This window comes from Symphalangus syndactylus, chromosome 5, assembly GCF_028878055.3.
Source record: "Symphalangus syndactylus isolate Jambi chromosome 5, NHGRI_mSymSyn1-v2.1_pri, whole genome shotgun sequence".
Classification (NCBI taxonomy): Eukaryota; Metazoa; Chordata; class Mammalia; order Primates; family Hylobatidae; genus Symphalangus; species Symphalangus syndactylus.
In genome coordinates, this window is record NC_072427.2 from 16,174,991 (window position 1) to 16,189,292 (window position 14,302).

The 14,302-nt window shown below is 45.7% G+C and overlaps 1 protein-coding gene and 1 pseudogene across 2 annotated transcripts in view; both read right to left on the minus strand.

Annotated features, from left to right (window-relative positions):
- The window catches only part of ZNF774 (zinc finger protein 774), an 84,163-nt gene extending 70,184 nt beyond the window's left edge, over nt 1–13,979 (minus strand). Inside the window, exons 1-3 of one of the 2 annotated variants that reach the window (XM_063638567.1) lie at nt 10,526–10,588; nt 10,336–10,437; nt 10,151–10,253 (exon numbers count right to left, since the gene is read on the minus strand). The gene's annotated coding sequence lies outside the window, so the exon portion shown is untranslated. Of the gene's footprint in view, nt 1–10,150; nt 10,254–10,335; nt 10,438–10,525; nt 10,589–13,337 lie in introns of those variants that run through there. The other variant, XM_055277220.2, reaches the window with a different exon arrangement.
- LOC129481528 (golgin subfamily A member 2-like) lies at nt 11,427–13,134 on the minus strand (annotated as a pseudogene).
- Nucleotides 13,980–14,302: the final 323 nt, after the last annotated feature.

Here is a 14,302-nt window from a genome sequence, read left to right on the forward strand (position 1 = left end):
ATAGTATATATTAGTGTATATATAGTATATATAGTGTATATATACTATATATAGTGTATATATACAGTATATATATAGTGTATATATAGTATATATATAGTGTATATATATAGTATATATATAGTGTATGTATATATAGTATATATATAGTGTATGTATATATGGTATATATATAGTGTGTGTATATATGGTATATATATAGTGTGTGTATATACGGTATATATAGTGTGTATATAAGTAGTATATATATAATATATATATATATAGTTTGTTTTGTTTTGTTTTGAGACGGAGTTTGGCTCTGTTGCCCAGGATGGGGTGCAGTGGTGTGATCTCGGCTCATTGCAACCTCTGTCTCCAGGGTTCAAGTGATTCTCCCACCTCAGCCTCTGGAGTAGCTGGGATTACAGGCACGAGCCACCACGCTTGGCTAATTTTTGTATTTTTAGTAGAGGCGGGGTTTCGCCATGTTGGCCAGGCTGGTCTCGAACTCCTGACCTCAAGGGATCTGCCTGCCTCAGCCCCCCAAAGTGCTGGGATTACAGCTGAGAGCCACCATGCCCGGCCTGTCTGTAGTATCTTATAATCTATACACTTTGATTTTTATTATTTCACATAACTTTTACAACAAATCTGTAAAACACATTTTCCATTTACAGATCAGGAAACTAAGAGCGTCGAAGTGATTTTCTCAGTGTAGGTGGTACTGGTAGGTTAGAACTGGGGAAGCAAGCTTACAGTTTGATGTTAACCCACTAGCACTACCTCCTTCAAAGCTGATCACAATCATAACACTGAAAGAAGCTTTGAAACTCCCTTTTATAGGACTGGAAGGGACCTTAATTAAGACCTTTCTATTTACAGAAAAGGGAAGTGAAGCCCAGAGATACCAAAAGAGTTGGCCCAGGTCACACCTTGGTGACTGTGGAAGGACTAAGAGAACAAGCCTGGCTCTGACACCCTGCCCTTTCTCCATCCCACCTCCTGCTGCCCCAGCCAGGAGGCTAGGTGTCACAATGCAGTCAGAAAAATCCTTTGCTAAAAAATATTAAGACTAGAATGCTAAGAAGAAGTATTAACAGTTCCATAGAAAAATGACAAAAAGCATGCATAGGTAATTTATGAAGAAACAGAATTTCTTTTTTAAAGTTTGACTTACGTTGTCAAGTAAGAAATGTAAATTAAAAGAAAAACCATTTTGACTCAGTTGACAATGACTTTTTTATTAACCCATTGGAGTTGTTTCGAGAGGCAGGCCTTGCTGTATGACAGAAGGACACTCTTGTAGCTGGTGGAAGTAAAACTATTACACTCTTTCAAGAAAGCAATTGGGCTGGGCACGGTGGCTCATGCCTGTAATCCCAGCACTTTGGGAGGCCGAGGCAGGTGGATCACGAGGTCAGGAGATCGAGACCATCCTGGCTAACACAGTGAAACCCCGTCTCTACTAAAAATACAAAAAATTAACCAGGCGTGGTGGCAGGCACCTGTAGTCCCAGCTACTTGGGAGGCTGAGGCAGGAGAATGGCATGAACATGGGAGGCGGAGCTAGCAGTGAGCTGAGATCGCACCACTACACTCCAGCCTGGGCGACACAGCAAGACTCTGTCTCAAAAAAAAAAAAAAAAAAAAAGAAAGCAATTGAGCATTGTGTATCTAGAACCTTAAAAATATTAAGACTTTTGATCTAACAATCTGAATTCTAGGGAAGTTTTCCAAAGATAATCAGGTATGTGACCAAAGAATATTACATGCAACATTATAATGTTGAAAAATTGATTATCTCTTATGTCCCAAGTACAATGGTTTAATAATGTAAACTGATGTGATGTGATGTGATGCAGCTTTAAAATCATAGCTTGGAATATTATTTGATAACCTCGGAAAAGGTTTGTGATATATTAAGTGAAAAGGAGATTCCAAAACTAAATAACCTGATTTTAAAATTAGTAGTAGTAGTGCATTGAGAAAAGAGTTGGAAGGGAATCAATTCAAGGCTATCATTTCTGGATAGTCAGTCTTGGAACATGCCCTGCTCTTAGTAAGGCATGCACTTTTATTTGTTGCTGGAATAAGCAAATGAATAAATTGTGGGGTTATGGATAATTTAAATGTTCTTCTCCATAGGTTTTGGAATTTCCCAAATTTTATACAATGAGAATGTATTTTTATCATAAAAACTAACCATTATGAAAAACATGTAGTGTGTTGACACTCACTGAACAAGATAGAAAAAAACCTAGTATTTTTGTTCAATGTCCTTCAGTTTTACCATTTTCCAAAAGTTTAGAATACTGAAACCAACATTGGCTCATTTCCGTTTCATGGAGGGGGCTGGATGGATCCTTTAAAGAGGCCAAATCTTTTGTCATGTCTGGGCTTCAGGACCCTCCTCTGGAAACAGAAGGAACTTAAGGTCCTTTCTGGCCTTAAAAAAAGGAGTTATAGATTCATTCCTGCTCAGTGGTCCTGGTTGATAGAATTATTCCTTCATCAACAGCCTCTGCTAAAGAGCACCCTCAAAATTAAAGTCATGGTAAAAAGCTCTTCCCAGTTTTGCAGACATTTTTGTTTTGCTGCATGACTTTTGGAGGAGAACTAGACTTGTGTCGTTTCCATGTGAACAGACACGTGTTCCAGAGGGCAGACTGTGGTTAGGGCTGTGTCCCTGCGACCTTGTCTCTGCATAACCCAACAGGTCTGCATGAGAATAGTACTTTTCATCTCATTTTCACTGGTTTCATAATTAACCAAGGCACTTCGTATGTGCTAGGGGTCATGCTGGGAATGCTCAGGGTAAGGCTATGGATGGTGCAGCTCAACCCATTTCTTATTTCTGAAAAACATTTGGAGCCTGAAGCCTATAGCTGGAAGGCAATTGAGCTCTATTCATAGAAAGGCAGCTTGATTTCTTTCCATGATATCCTTTCTTGAAAAAGTAAAAAATAAGCTGCTATGCGTCACCTCCAAGTATGGCGAATTGGTGCAGAAATTGTAAAAGAGCAGATCTCTTTACTGAGACACATATCTGTTCCCCGACATCTCCCCTCCAAAGTGCGCCACCTCCAGTGGGCCTCCCTGTCATGCCCGGCCTGTGGACAGCCAGCCCCACCATCCCTCCCACCCCCCGCCCAAAAATGGGGGGTGCCGTGTGGCCTGAGAGTCTCTACCAGTCCTGCTTTCCCTTGGTTGACAAGCAAACCCATCTCTGGATGACGGGGAATGTGTCCTCTGCTCGCTGTGTTGTCTGTGGAGCTCAGGGGAGGGGAAAGGCCAAGCCATTACTAGGGTACTGGGAGCGGTGAAAAGCCACATCCTTTCCAAGGAACACTTTTCCTGGAAAGCCCCTGGAGCTTAGCTGGCTCTCATCCTGTGAAGCCTGCTCTAGCCACTAGGGAACAGTGCTATGAACTCAGCCTGGAGGGAGCCTGAGGGGCAGCTGGCACTCTGGAGGGACAGACAGAACAGGCCACTAGGTGCAGACAGGCGAGGGAGGCAGAGGAGCGGAAAGGAAGATGCCTGGGGTGCATGGAAGTCAGTGCCCTTGGGTGCTGGCATCCTGCCTTCCCGGCCACTGCTAGATCAGGCTTCTGAGCCTGTTGGCCGTCAGGGCCGGACTGTGCCCCATAGGCACGATGACAGTCCCCGTGGACTCCCCCAGGCGTCACCAGGCAGCATACAGGTAACAGGCCTGGGAGGTCCCCAACAGCCCAGCTGGACATGCTCAGACACTCTGGGACTCCTTGTTCAGTGGCACAAACTCCAGGACCCAGTGAGGGAAACAGGAACACGCCAGGCTAGCAGTATGGCTAAATCCATTTATTCCAAAATAAAAAGCAAAATAAACAGGAGTCGCATTGCCAGGAAGCCACGACCCCATCCCCACCTCCTTCCTCTGTCCTATGCTATCAAATAAATTCCCCAGCTGCAAATAATTATTAGAACCTCCCCACCATGTGCCAGCTCCAATCTCCACTAGGTACGATACAGGGGTGGCCCTACCCCCCAGAATATATAAAACATTACACAGATACAATATGTACGTGGGGGGAGGGGGGCCACTCTCAGCAGCCCGAGCCCTCGCCTGGTCTACAGTTAGCCCCACTGTCCCGCCTCAGCTGCCTCTCTGAGTAAGAAGACAGGAGCCTGAGGGAAAAATTGCTTTGGTGAGAGTAAGGAGGCCATCAGGCCTCCTCCAAGCAAACCAACTCCATCAGCCTCTGCCTCTTAAATAACAATCATCATCATCCAGAAATTAAAGGACTTAGCCCTGGCCAAGGTGGCAAAGGGTCTGTTTGTCTCTCCCCATTAGACAGGGGTCTTGTCTTGCTACTCTAATGGTAAAGGGGTGACTGGGAAGGGGTGGTAGGGACACGGCGGGGGTGGAGCCTCCGGCCCCACTTCTCCAGGCTTTGCTGACAGGGGCCTGCTTTTGTTTTTATTTTTATCCCATAACTTTTTTGTATTAAGTTTTTTCCGTAACTTTTTTTTTTTTGAGATGGAGTCTTGCTCTGTTGCCCAGGCTGGAGTGCAGTGGTACCATCTGGGCTCGCTGCAACCTCCACCTTCCGAGTTCAAGCGATTCTCCTGCCTCAGCCTCCCAAGTAGCTGGGATTACAGGCACCCGCTACCATGCCTGGCTAATTTTTTGTATTTTTAGTAGAGACAGGGTTTCACCATGTTGGCCAGGCTGGTCTTGAACTCCTGACCTCAGGTGATTTGCCCGCCTCAGTCTCCCAAAGTACTGGGCTTACAGGTGTGAGCTACTGCCCTGAGCCTAGTTCTCTGTTTTTGGATGACGATGATCTTCATCTCATCTGCACCTGCCTCCCCCATTAGACACTTCTCCAGGCTTTGCTGACAGTGGCCTGCTTTTATTTATTTAATTTTTATCACGTAACTTTTTTTCACAAAACTTTTTTTGGAATATTTTTCCGTAACTTTTTTCCCACAACTTATTTCCATAACTTTTTTATTTATTTATTTATTTTGAGACGGAGTTTCGTTCTTGTTGCCCAGGCTGGAGTGCAATGGCACAATCTCAGCTCACCGCAACCTCCATCTCCCGGGTTCAAGAGATTCTCCTGCCTCAGCCTCCTGAGTAGCTGGGATTACAGGCATTTGTCACCACGCCTGGCTAATTTTGTATTTTTAATAGAGACAGGTTTCTCCATGTTGGTCAGGCTGGTCTCAAACTCCCTACCTCAGGTGATCCACCCACTTTGGCTTCCCAAAGCGCTGAGATTACAGGCATGAGCCACCGACCATAACATTTTTTATCCCATAACTTTTTTATCCCATAACTTTATCCCATAACTTTTTAATCTCATAACTTTTTTAACCTCATAACTTTTTTTAATCTCCTAACTTTTTAAAATCCTATAACTATTTTTTCAGTTGGTGTTCTTTTGATAAACTTTGCGGCTGGGTGCGGTGGCTCATGCCTGTAATCCCAGCACTTTGGGAGGCTGAGGTGGGCAGATCACGAGGTCAGGAGTTCGAGAGCAGCCTGGCCAACATAGTGAAACCCCATCTCTACTAAAAATACAAAAATTAGCTGGGCATGGTGGCGTGCACCTGTAGTCGCAGCTACTTGAGAGGCTGAGGCAGGAGAATTGCTTGAAACCAGGAGGTGGAGGTTGCAGTGAGCCAAGATCGAGCCACTGCACTCTGGCCTGGGCAACAGAGTGAAATTCCATCTCAAAATAAATAAGTAAATTAATTAATTAAATGCTTGCATAGTCATATTACAATTTTGTAAAAATAAAAACATTATTTCATGCCAAGCGTGCCCAGCATTTGCACAATCTCAATACTTTTAATACTATAGTTTTCAAGACACACAAAATAAAAATTTAAGGCAAAAACAGCACTTTGCAACAATAATTTATTACATTAGAGTAGCATCACAGCAGTATTCAGTAATGCCACTTTAGGCAAAAGTCTTTCAGTATTTCCATTATAGATTCTGTTTAAAAGAATTCATAAATTGGTAAAAGTCATTATAAGAAAAGTTGGCAAATAAAGTTTTGGACTGAAATTGGCATTTCTTTCTTTACTTTTCCTTCCCCTAGTTTCTTTCTTTTAAGCTACAGTATTCATATTTTAAAATGTTTTAATTTATTTCAAAACATTAAAATGGCAGTTACATTTAATAGTTATACTATTGTAAAATGACTAAGAGAAAGTTTTAGAGAAACTATATTCTGGATAGGGCTGATTTACATTTTCAAACTTTCTAGAAATCAGCTTTGGTTTTAAATTTTTTTTTTCATTTCTGGAAAACCTATTGGTATTAATCAAATACTTCAAAATGATTATCATATACTGCAATCTTTAAATAAACAAGTATTTTGAGTCTTTACCTCCTGCAGAAATTCAAATTTATTTGGTTGAACTCACATTTTAAATTTTATGTTTCTGGCCGGGCGCGGTGGCTCACGCTTGTAATCCCAGCACTTTGGGAGGCCGAGGCGGGCGGATCACGAGGTCAGGAGATCGAGACCACGGTGAAACCCCGTCTCTACTAAAAATACAAAAAAAAAATTAGCCGGGCGTCGTGGCGGGCGCCTGTAGTCCCAGCTACTCGGAGAGGCTGAGGCAGGAGAATGGCGTGAACCCAGGAGGCGGAGCTTGCAGTGAGCCGAGATCGCGCCACTGCACTCCAGCCTGGGCGACAGAGCGAGACTCCGTCTCAAAAAAAAAAAAAAAAAAAAAATTCTATGTTTCTGATGAACTCTAACCTTCTAATGTTGCCTGCTAAGCAAATTGAAAGCTGTCTTGTTTTTTTTTTTTTTTTTGAGACGGAGTCTCGCTCTGTCACCCAGGCTGGAGTGCAGTGACGCAATCTTGGCTCACTGCAAGCTCTGCCTCCCGGGTTCGCGCCATTCTCCTGCCTCAGCCTCTCCGAGTAGCTGGGACTACAGGTGCCCGCCACCACGCCCGGCTAATTTTTTGTATTTTTAGTAGAGACAGGGTTTCACCGTGGTCTCGATCTCCTGACCTCGTGATCCGCCCGCCTCGGCCTCCCAAAGTGCTGGGATTACAAGCGTGAGCCACCGCGCCCGGCCAGAAAGCTGTCTTATACTGAATGAGAAAGAGAACAAATATCTGGCTGAATGAGGTATTGCAAAAGACTGCATGCACTTTGAAGAAAGACTTAAGTTATTGTAATATGATTTCCATCCTTGTTAGCTTTTTCTTAAATATATGACAAAAATACCTACACAAAAAGTGGTATTTCAGTTAATATAGTAAATTTGTTTCCAGACTGATGTTCAGCTTAAATATGCCAGTATGTGATTTAATCCATACGTACCTGATGAACACATTATTGTCAGATTGGTTACAGATGCTAAACACTATCCGAAGGTCATTCCTAGTCATTTACATTTATCAGTGTAAAAGTGAAGTGATTTGAACTATAAAAATACCTTTGAAATAATTTATCAATGTATTAGGTAAACCCAGTTTCAGAATGATAAAGAAAAACTGTTAGACCAAATAATGTGGCTAATTAACAGTGGTAGGATTTCTAGCCCGAGGGTTTAAAATGCTCTTAAAGTAACTGTCTTTAAACTGAACTCAAAGAATGCAAAAGCGGCAAGTTCAGAAAATAAAAGGCAAGAACAGGACCTTAAGTCCATTTTAAACCCTCGGGCTAGAAATCGTACCACTGTTAATTAGCCACATTATTTGGTCTAACAGTTTATCATTCTGAAACTAGGTTTATCTAATACATTAATAAATTCATACAATTTGGAAGAGTCCGTTGAAGTCACAAGGACCCAATATTTGCATTTTTTTCCCATGAATCCAGGCAAATCCGTTATTTTATCTGTAAAATAATATTGCTTTCCTATTAATGTCATATTTATAAAAGTATCATGAGGATGCCAAATGGAGATGGTCTAGTAACTAGAAATGCCCACCCCAGGGAGCGCACACACATCTCTCCCTACGTCCTAATAATGTGACGTATTTTGGAACACAGACATTAGAACTTCATGAGGTTTTAACTGCTGATTCTTTCCCAAGCATCATCAAGTTATGATTTAGGCAACATATGACTGAAATAATTAATTCATAATATATAGGCACATTCACATAAATATTGCACAAAATATGCCTCTAACTGAAACTGAAAGGTATGAAAACATATTTCACTCTTCGTAAAGAACTTTGTGAGGAAATAGGACTCTGTGATTGTATAGACAGTTTTCCTGATAAGACTTTGACATTTACAAACAGTAGATTGCGCTGCAGTTTGTAAACATTTTAAGTCGCATAAACTTCTCCTTGATTTTCAAATGTAGTATAATACTGTCTACTAAAACTCCTTTTTGTTTCAACTAAGTACTCTCACATATATTCATTTATAATAAGGTTATTATTTTTTAAAGTATTTTCCATTGGAGGAAAAGAAGTAAATTCCTATGTCAAAGTAGCCAATGTGGTTGAAGACTAGGTATTAGCCAGAGAGGTCTAGATGGTAAAATTAATCTTCTACCCTCAAATAAGCTCCGTGAACATAGAGGAATGCCAGGGGTCACACAACTTTCCTTCACTTGAATTCATTCTTGATAGAGCCTGTATGCCTGTTTCAGGGACATCTAAACTCTTAAAGGATTTCTTATGATCTTTCCTAAATACATTAAGAAGAATGCCAACCAGTGCCCTTTTGTGTACTGGGATGTGTAGTCACGTGATTAAAACAGGGAACATGAACTCTGACTTTAAAATATGTGATAGGTATAAATGCCCTAAGCTAGGAAATGTTTTCCACATCCACAATCAACGATGGGAGCCTTTCATTCCTCAGAAAGAACACCATTTTAGGTCATCAAAAAAGAGTACAACTGCCACAGCTCATGATGCAATATCTTCATGAGCCCAGAACACAGACAAATCCTAAGGGAACTACCATAGTACAGTGCTCATTCTTGGCACCAAAACAAATAAAACTCACTCTATCCTGCACACACCTGCCAGAGCAGGCCACTCTCCTCTTCTGGGAGATTTAAAAAGCTCCCCAAAATGTTATTACTCCCATCCCCAATACACAGAAAAAGGGGGAAAGGCTGTTTCCAGTGCTCCGCCTTTAAACAGCTGTAAATGTCAGTACTCACAGTGGCATATTACAAAGTAATAAACTGTGCCACGCACTTGAGGGCAAACCACATATTGAGCTAATGAAGAGCTCACTGTGATTAGGATTCGATCAAACATAACAGCAGAACATAAGCAAATTTTATCTGAATTCCGTAATGAATATACATGCTGCACTAACATTAAAAAGGCATGGCAGCCTATTCCAAACCAGGAAGAATAGTTTTGTGCAAATAGTGGGTCCTTGTGTGTTTGAACACCCACCACATAAGGGCAAACTTAATATGCATGCTAACGTCCAATAATTATCAAATTGAAAAAGAAACATGCTAAAGGAAGCCAGAGTGAACATGAGGGAAAGACCCACTCTCCTTTAACTTTTTGCAAATAAAATTGAAACTATAAATTAGAAACACAAATAAACATGAATGGCTCTAACATTCAAATGAAGTAAATGAATTGTGTAGGAGATTAACACCTTAACTTTTTTTTGTTTTTAATTTCTTGACCAGCTCTTAGATGATGGTGGTGTTTATCTCCCTGTTCTCGGCAGCCCAAAAAGAGTGGCATGCAGAGATTGCTGCCCAAGCCTGGGTGCTCCTGGGGAGTCCTGCGTTACAAGAAGCAGCTGCACGATCTGCTGTGCAGTGGAGTTGTTGTGGGGAGAACCCTCCCTGGCCTCTCCTGCTGCAGGCTCCACGCTGTCAGTGAGGCTCACCTCACAAAGATCTTCGGAGAGAGGGAGGAGGGGATCTGAGCGCAGTGCTAGCTCACCCTGCCTGAGGGCTCTACTTGCCACCCTGCTTGTCAGCACACCCAAGCTCTTGTGGGGCTGGGGCTCCTAGAGCGGGCTCATCAGCAGGGTTCTGGGCAGTGGCCAGGAATTTGCCGTGCCCCTCATTGTGGTCTCCCACAAGCCGCAACACCTGCCCCTGCAGCTCCAGCAGGTTCACCTGGAGGGAGGGGTGCTCAGCTGCCATGTTGGTGCCGGCGCCCACGTTCACCCCCACCCCCGCCCCCACAGAGATGTTGCACACCCTACCTTCATCTCCTCCTGGTCCTGGGCCAGCCTGATGATGTCCTCCTCTCCCAGTGCCGCATCTTTGGCACTGCCCCCCGGCTCCCATATGGGGTGATGTACTTTCCTGTGGGAGGACACGGCTCAGATGCTGGAGCCCCTTCGACGGCCCTGCAGCTCCCCCTGCCATGCCCTGGCCTCCCGCTCACTCATGGTGTCTGTCTTTCCCGAGAGGTGGAAGAATTGAAGCTTTAGTTTCTCCACCCGCTCCCTGAGGTCCACCTTCTCTTCAGGAGGTCCATAAAGCTGCTCTGGAGCCAAAATAATGGGGTCACATCTCAGGAGCCACCTGCCTTGCCCCACCCCTACCCTTCTTGGCCTATGCCAGGACCTACTCACCTGCAGCTTCTCCATAGCCCCCTGCAGGGCCCGGTGGGTCTCCCCACACACAGACTGACCCCCAGTCTCTGGGGTTGGGGCCGCTGCCTCTGGCTCCTTCTGGGATGAGGCCACGGGGAGCCAGGCACTGGTAGCACACCCTTTGCTCCTTCTGGGCACTGGCTCCAGCGGAGTTGAAAAATGCCACCTGAAGGCAAGAGGTGAGTATTCTTGTAGGGGCATACACAGAACAACCAGGGCAGGGAGGTGGAGTGCAGCCCCTTCCCTTGGGGCCTCAGAGAGTGCACCTGTTGGTCACAGGTGAAATGGTGTCTGATCACTGGCTCCCGGAAGGAGTGAAAGTCCACAGAAATCAGAAGGCGGGAAACCAATAACATAAGGGGGTCTGGGAGGGACCACAGAGGAAGGTGGCAAAGTGGGGGCAGGGAAAGTCAGGCTCATCATGGCCTCCCGGCTCTCCAGGTCCCCTGGGATGTTCAACATGGGCCGAGGCACCGCCTCCTCCTCACTGTCCAGATGTCCTCCTCCATCTCGTGTCAGGGGTGGCCAGAGGGGTCCTCAGACAACCCAACAAGGGAGGTACAGTGGGCCCACCTCTGCCCCCACCCTCACTGTGTAACCCTGAACCAGCCCCTCCCCAGAGGGGAGTGAGCTGTTCTTTATTTTTACTTTTAAGAACCAAGATCTTGCTATATTGCCCAGGCACAGTCCCACTACCAATTGGTGCAGGAATTCTCACCTGCTCCCTTTCTGACCTGGGACAGTTCACCCATCATTAGGCAACCTGGTGGCCCCCTCCCCCAGGAGGTCACCATATTGATGCCGAACTTAGTGTGGACACCTGGTCGGCATAATGACCAGCTGTCTTAAAGGTCTCTTCCAACTCCTGAATCCTATGCTGCTAACAGTCCCCCTTTCTCTGCTCTTCCTCTGAGTGGTCTCCTGTACCTTCCCCAGGGAGAGCCATGAGGCTCAACTGGGCCTGTATTTGCTGGTTCTGATGGCTGGTAGCTTCCAGGTGCTCCTAAGGCACCAGCAAAGAGGGTGAGAAGGCACAGAGGTTACCAGGTTGTCCCTCTTGGGGCCCTGTCCTCAGCAACTCCCTCCCCTGGGTCTCCTGCAACTTTTGGGGGGCCATCTTAGCCACCGCTTTGCCCTGAGCTTCCTGCTGCTGCAGCTGGTCCATGAGCCGGGTCTGCAGCAGTAACTGCTGTGCAGCACCTCCTTCTCAGAGGTCAGCTGCTGATAGGCTGCCACCTGCTGCTGCTAAGTGGCCACGTACGGCTTCAGGTGACCCAGGTACTGGCCTCGCTGCTGCTGCAGACTCTGAGCCTCTTGGCTCTTCAGCTCCACCTGCTGGAAGACTCTGGGCATGAGGGCATGTGGTGGCTGGCTTCCAGATTCCTGGCCCATTAATAGGGTAGCGAGGGCACTGTGGGGCTCTGTGGCCTGCCCAGACCACTGGCCCTTTGCTCCAGGCCTAAGAGACTGCCTCCCTTGCCTAGAACCCCATGCCTCCTTCCCCAGCCTCAAATCTCACGTCCTTCTTCCAACCACTTAAACTGTAGGTCACAGACTGGTGGAAAAGCAGATGGAGCCAACACCATCTGCTAAGTGTGCTACATGCCTAATGTTTCCATGTATTATTTCATTTAACCCTCAGCACCTCTGCAAAGAAAATGCTCACTTCCTTTTGAAGTTAAAGAAACAGAGACTTAGAGATGCAAAGTAGTTGAATGATGACCAGTGGAACCGAGGCTGGAATCCAGTTTGAATCTAAGGAGTCGTTTTGGTTTTTTGGTATTGTTTTGTTTTGAGACAGTGTAACTCTGTGTCCCAGGCTGGAGTGCAGTGGTGCGATCTCAGCTCACTGCAACCTCCATCTCCTGGGCTCAAGTGATTCTCGTGTCTCAGCCTCCTGAGTAGCTGGGATTACAGGCATGCACCACCATGCCCGGCTAATTTTTTTTTTTTTTTTTTTTTGTAATTTAAGTAGAGATGAGGTTTCGCCATTTTGGCCAGGCTGGTCTCAAACTCCTGACCTCAAGTGATTCTCCTGCCTCAGCCTCCCAAAGTGCTGGGATTACAAGCGTGAGCCACTGCACCCAGTATAAGGAGCCTCTTATACCACTGTCTCTTCCTCTGTGATTGGGGGGCTCCATGCCTCTAGCTGGGATGATGATGTCCAGACCTGGGAGGAGCCCAGGGCTACCCACCTCTAAAAGTCAGAGGGCAGGAAGCAAGAAACAGTCATAGGACTGCCCTGGAGGGTGCTGGGGTCACCTGCCCCCAGGCTGCAGCTGTCTCTGGCCTGGCACCTCCCCTCCCCAGAGGCTGGTGCCCACCTCCCAGACCTTCTTGGATGGGTCAGAGGTTACTGTCCCCTTCAGCTTGCCCAGCTTCTCCTACAGCTCCTTTACTTGCTGCTCCAACTGTGGTGCGCTCTTTTTCTCATTCTGGACAGAGAGAAGCAATCAGCAGCCACCCACTGCAACTGGAGACCCCAGAACTTGGTGTCTACCTCCCATGGCACCGGGAAGGGTGGAGGCAGGTTAGAAAAATCATCCCCTTTCTCCCACAGCCATCAGAGAAGGGCTCTGGCTCACAGGTGCCTTAGGAGTACCATTTCATGTGAGGGCTATACTGCCCCATTTTACAGGTGGGGAAACAAAGGCCTGGAGGGCTAGGGAGGAGGGCTGGGGTTGGGGGGCCCAGTCCAGTGTGCCTCAGGGGTGGTATGGACTCCGGCAAGGGTCTTGTCATCAGAGGGGATCTGTGGCTGGATTGGGGGCCATGACCTTGTGTGTTTTACCTTTTTCCTGGCTGCGGCCAATTTGCCCTGTTGTGTTTTTTCTGACATCGAGGGGTGCGGAGGGAGGCAGGGTTGGGGCCACGTCAGCGAAATCCCAGTGAGCACTGCTGAATGCCTCCAGTCACCTTCCAGGCAGCTGTGCAACTGAGCCAGAAGAGGCATAACCAGGGCCCCACTAGAATGCAGAATAGGGGGCGTGGCCTTAATGCTCCAAGCCCATTGGTCAATGAGAAAGATGAAAGGGAAAGGAGGCGTGGCCAGCTAGCAGCGTGTCCAGAGGGACCTGTGGCATCATAAGGAAAGCTGCCCATGCAACTGCTGTCCCCGCCCACTCAGAGAGAGGGGAGGGGCTGCCCACTCTGGGAGAGGGAAGGGGCTGGCTTTTGCTTTAAAATCTTTAAAACTGTAAAAAATAAACTTTAAAAAATATACGTGTGTATTCTTTATATATATGTGTGTCTCTGTGTGTGTATCTATGTGTTCCTCCAGAGCTGTCTCCATTATCCAGCTTCTATGCAAGGTCTATAATTTTGGCCTATATTTTTCATCTTCAAATGGAGTACAATAATTACCAGTATTACCTTAACTGAGATACAGATCCTATAAAAATGGAAAATCATAGCATGCTTGATGATTAATGAAGCAGACTATAGTATCCAATGTTCCAATAAGATAAAATAATCACAATGATTTCTCTTTGTTTGGAAAAATGTTTCTTTTATTCTCCTACATTATTGAGATTTTTTTTTAAACAAGAAACATGTCAAATATCTTGAAAAACACAAAGCTTTTGGGCTGGGTGTGGTGGCTTACGCCTGTAATCCCAGCACTTTGGGAGGCCGAGGCAGGTGGATCACCTGAGGTCAGGAGTTCGAGAACAGCCTGGCCAACATGAAGAAACCCCGTCTCTACTAAAAATACAAAAGCTAGCCAGGCGTGGTGGTGGGTGCCTGTAATCCCAGCTA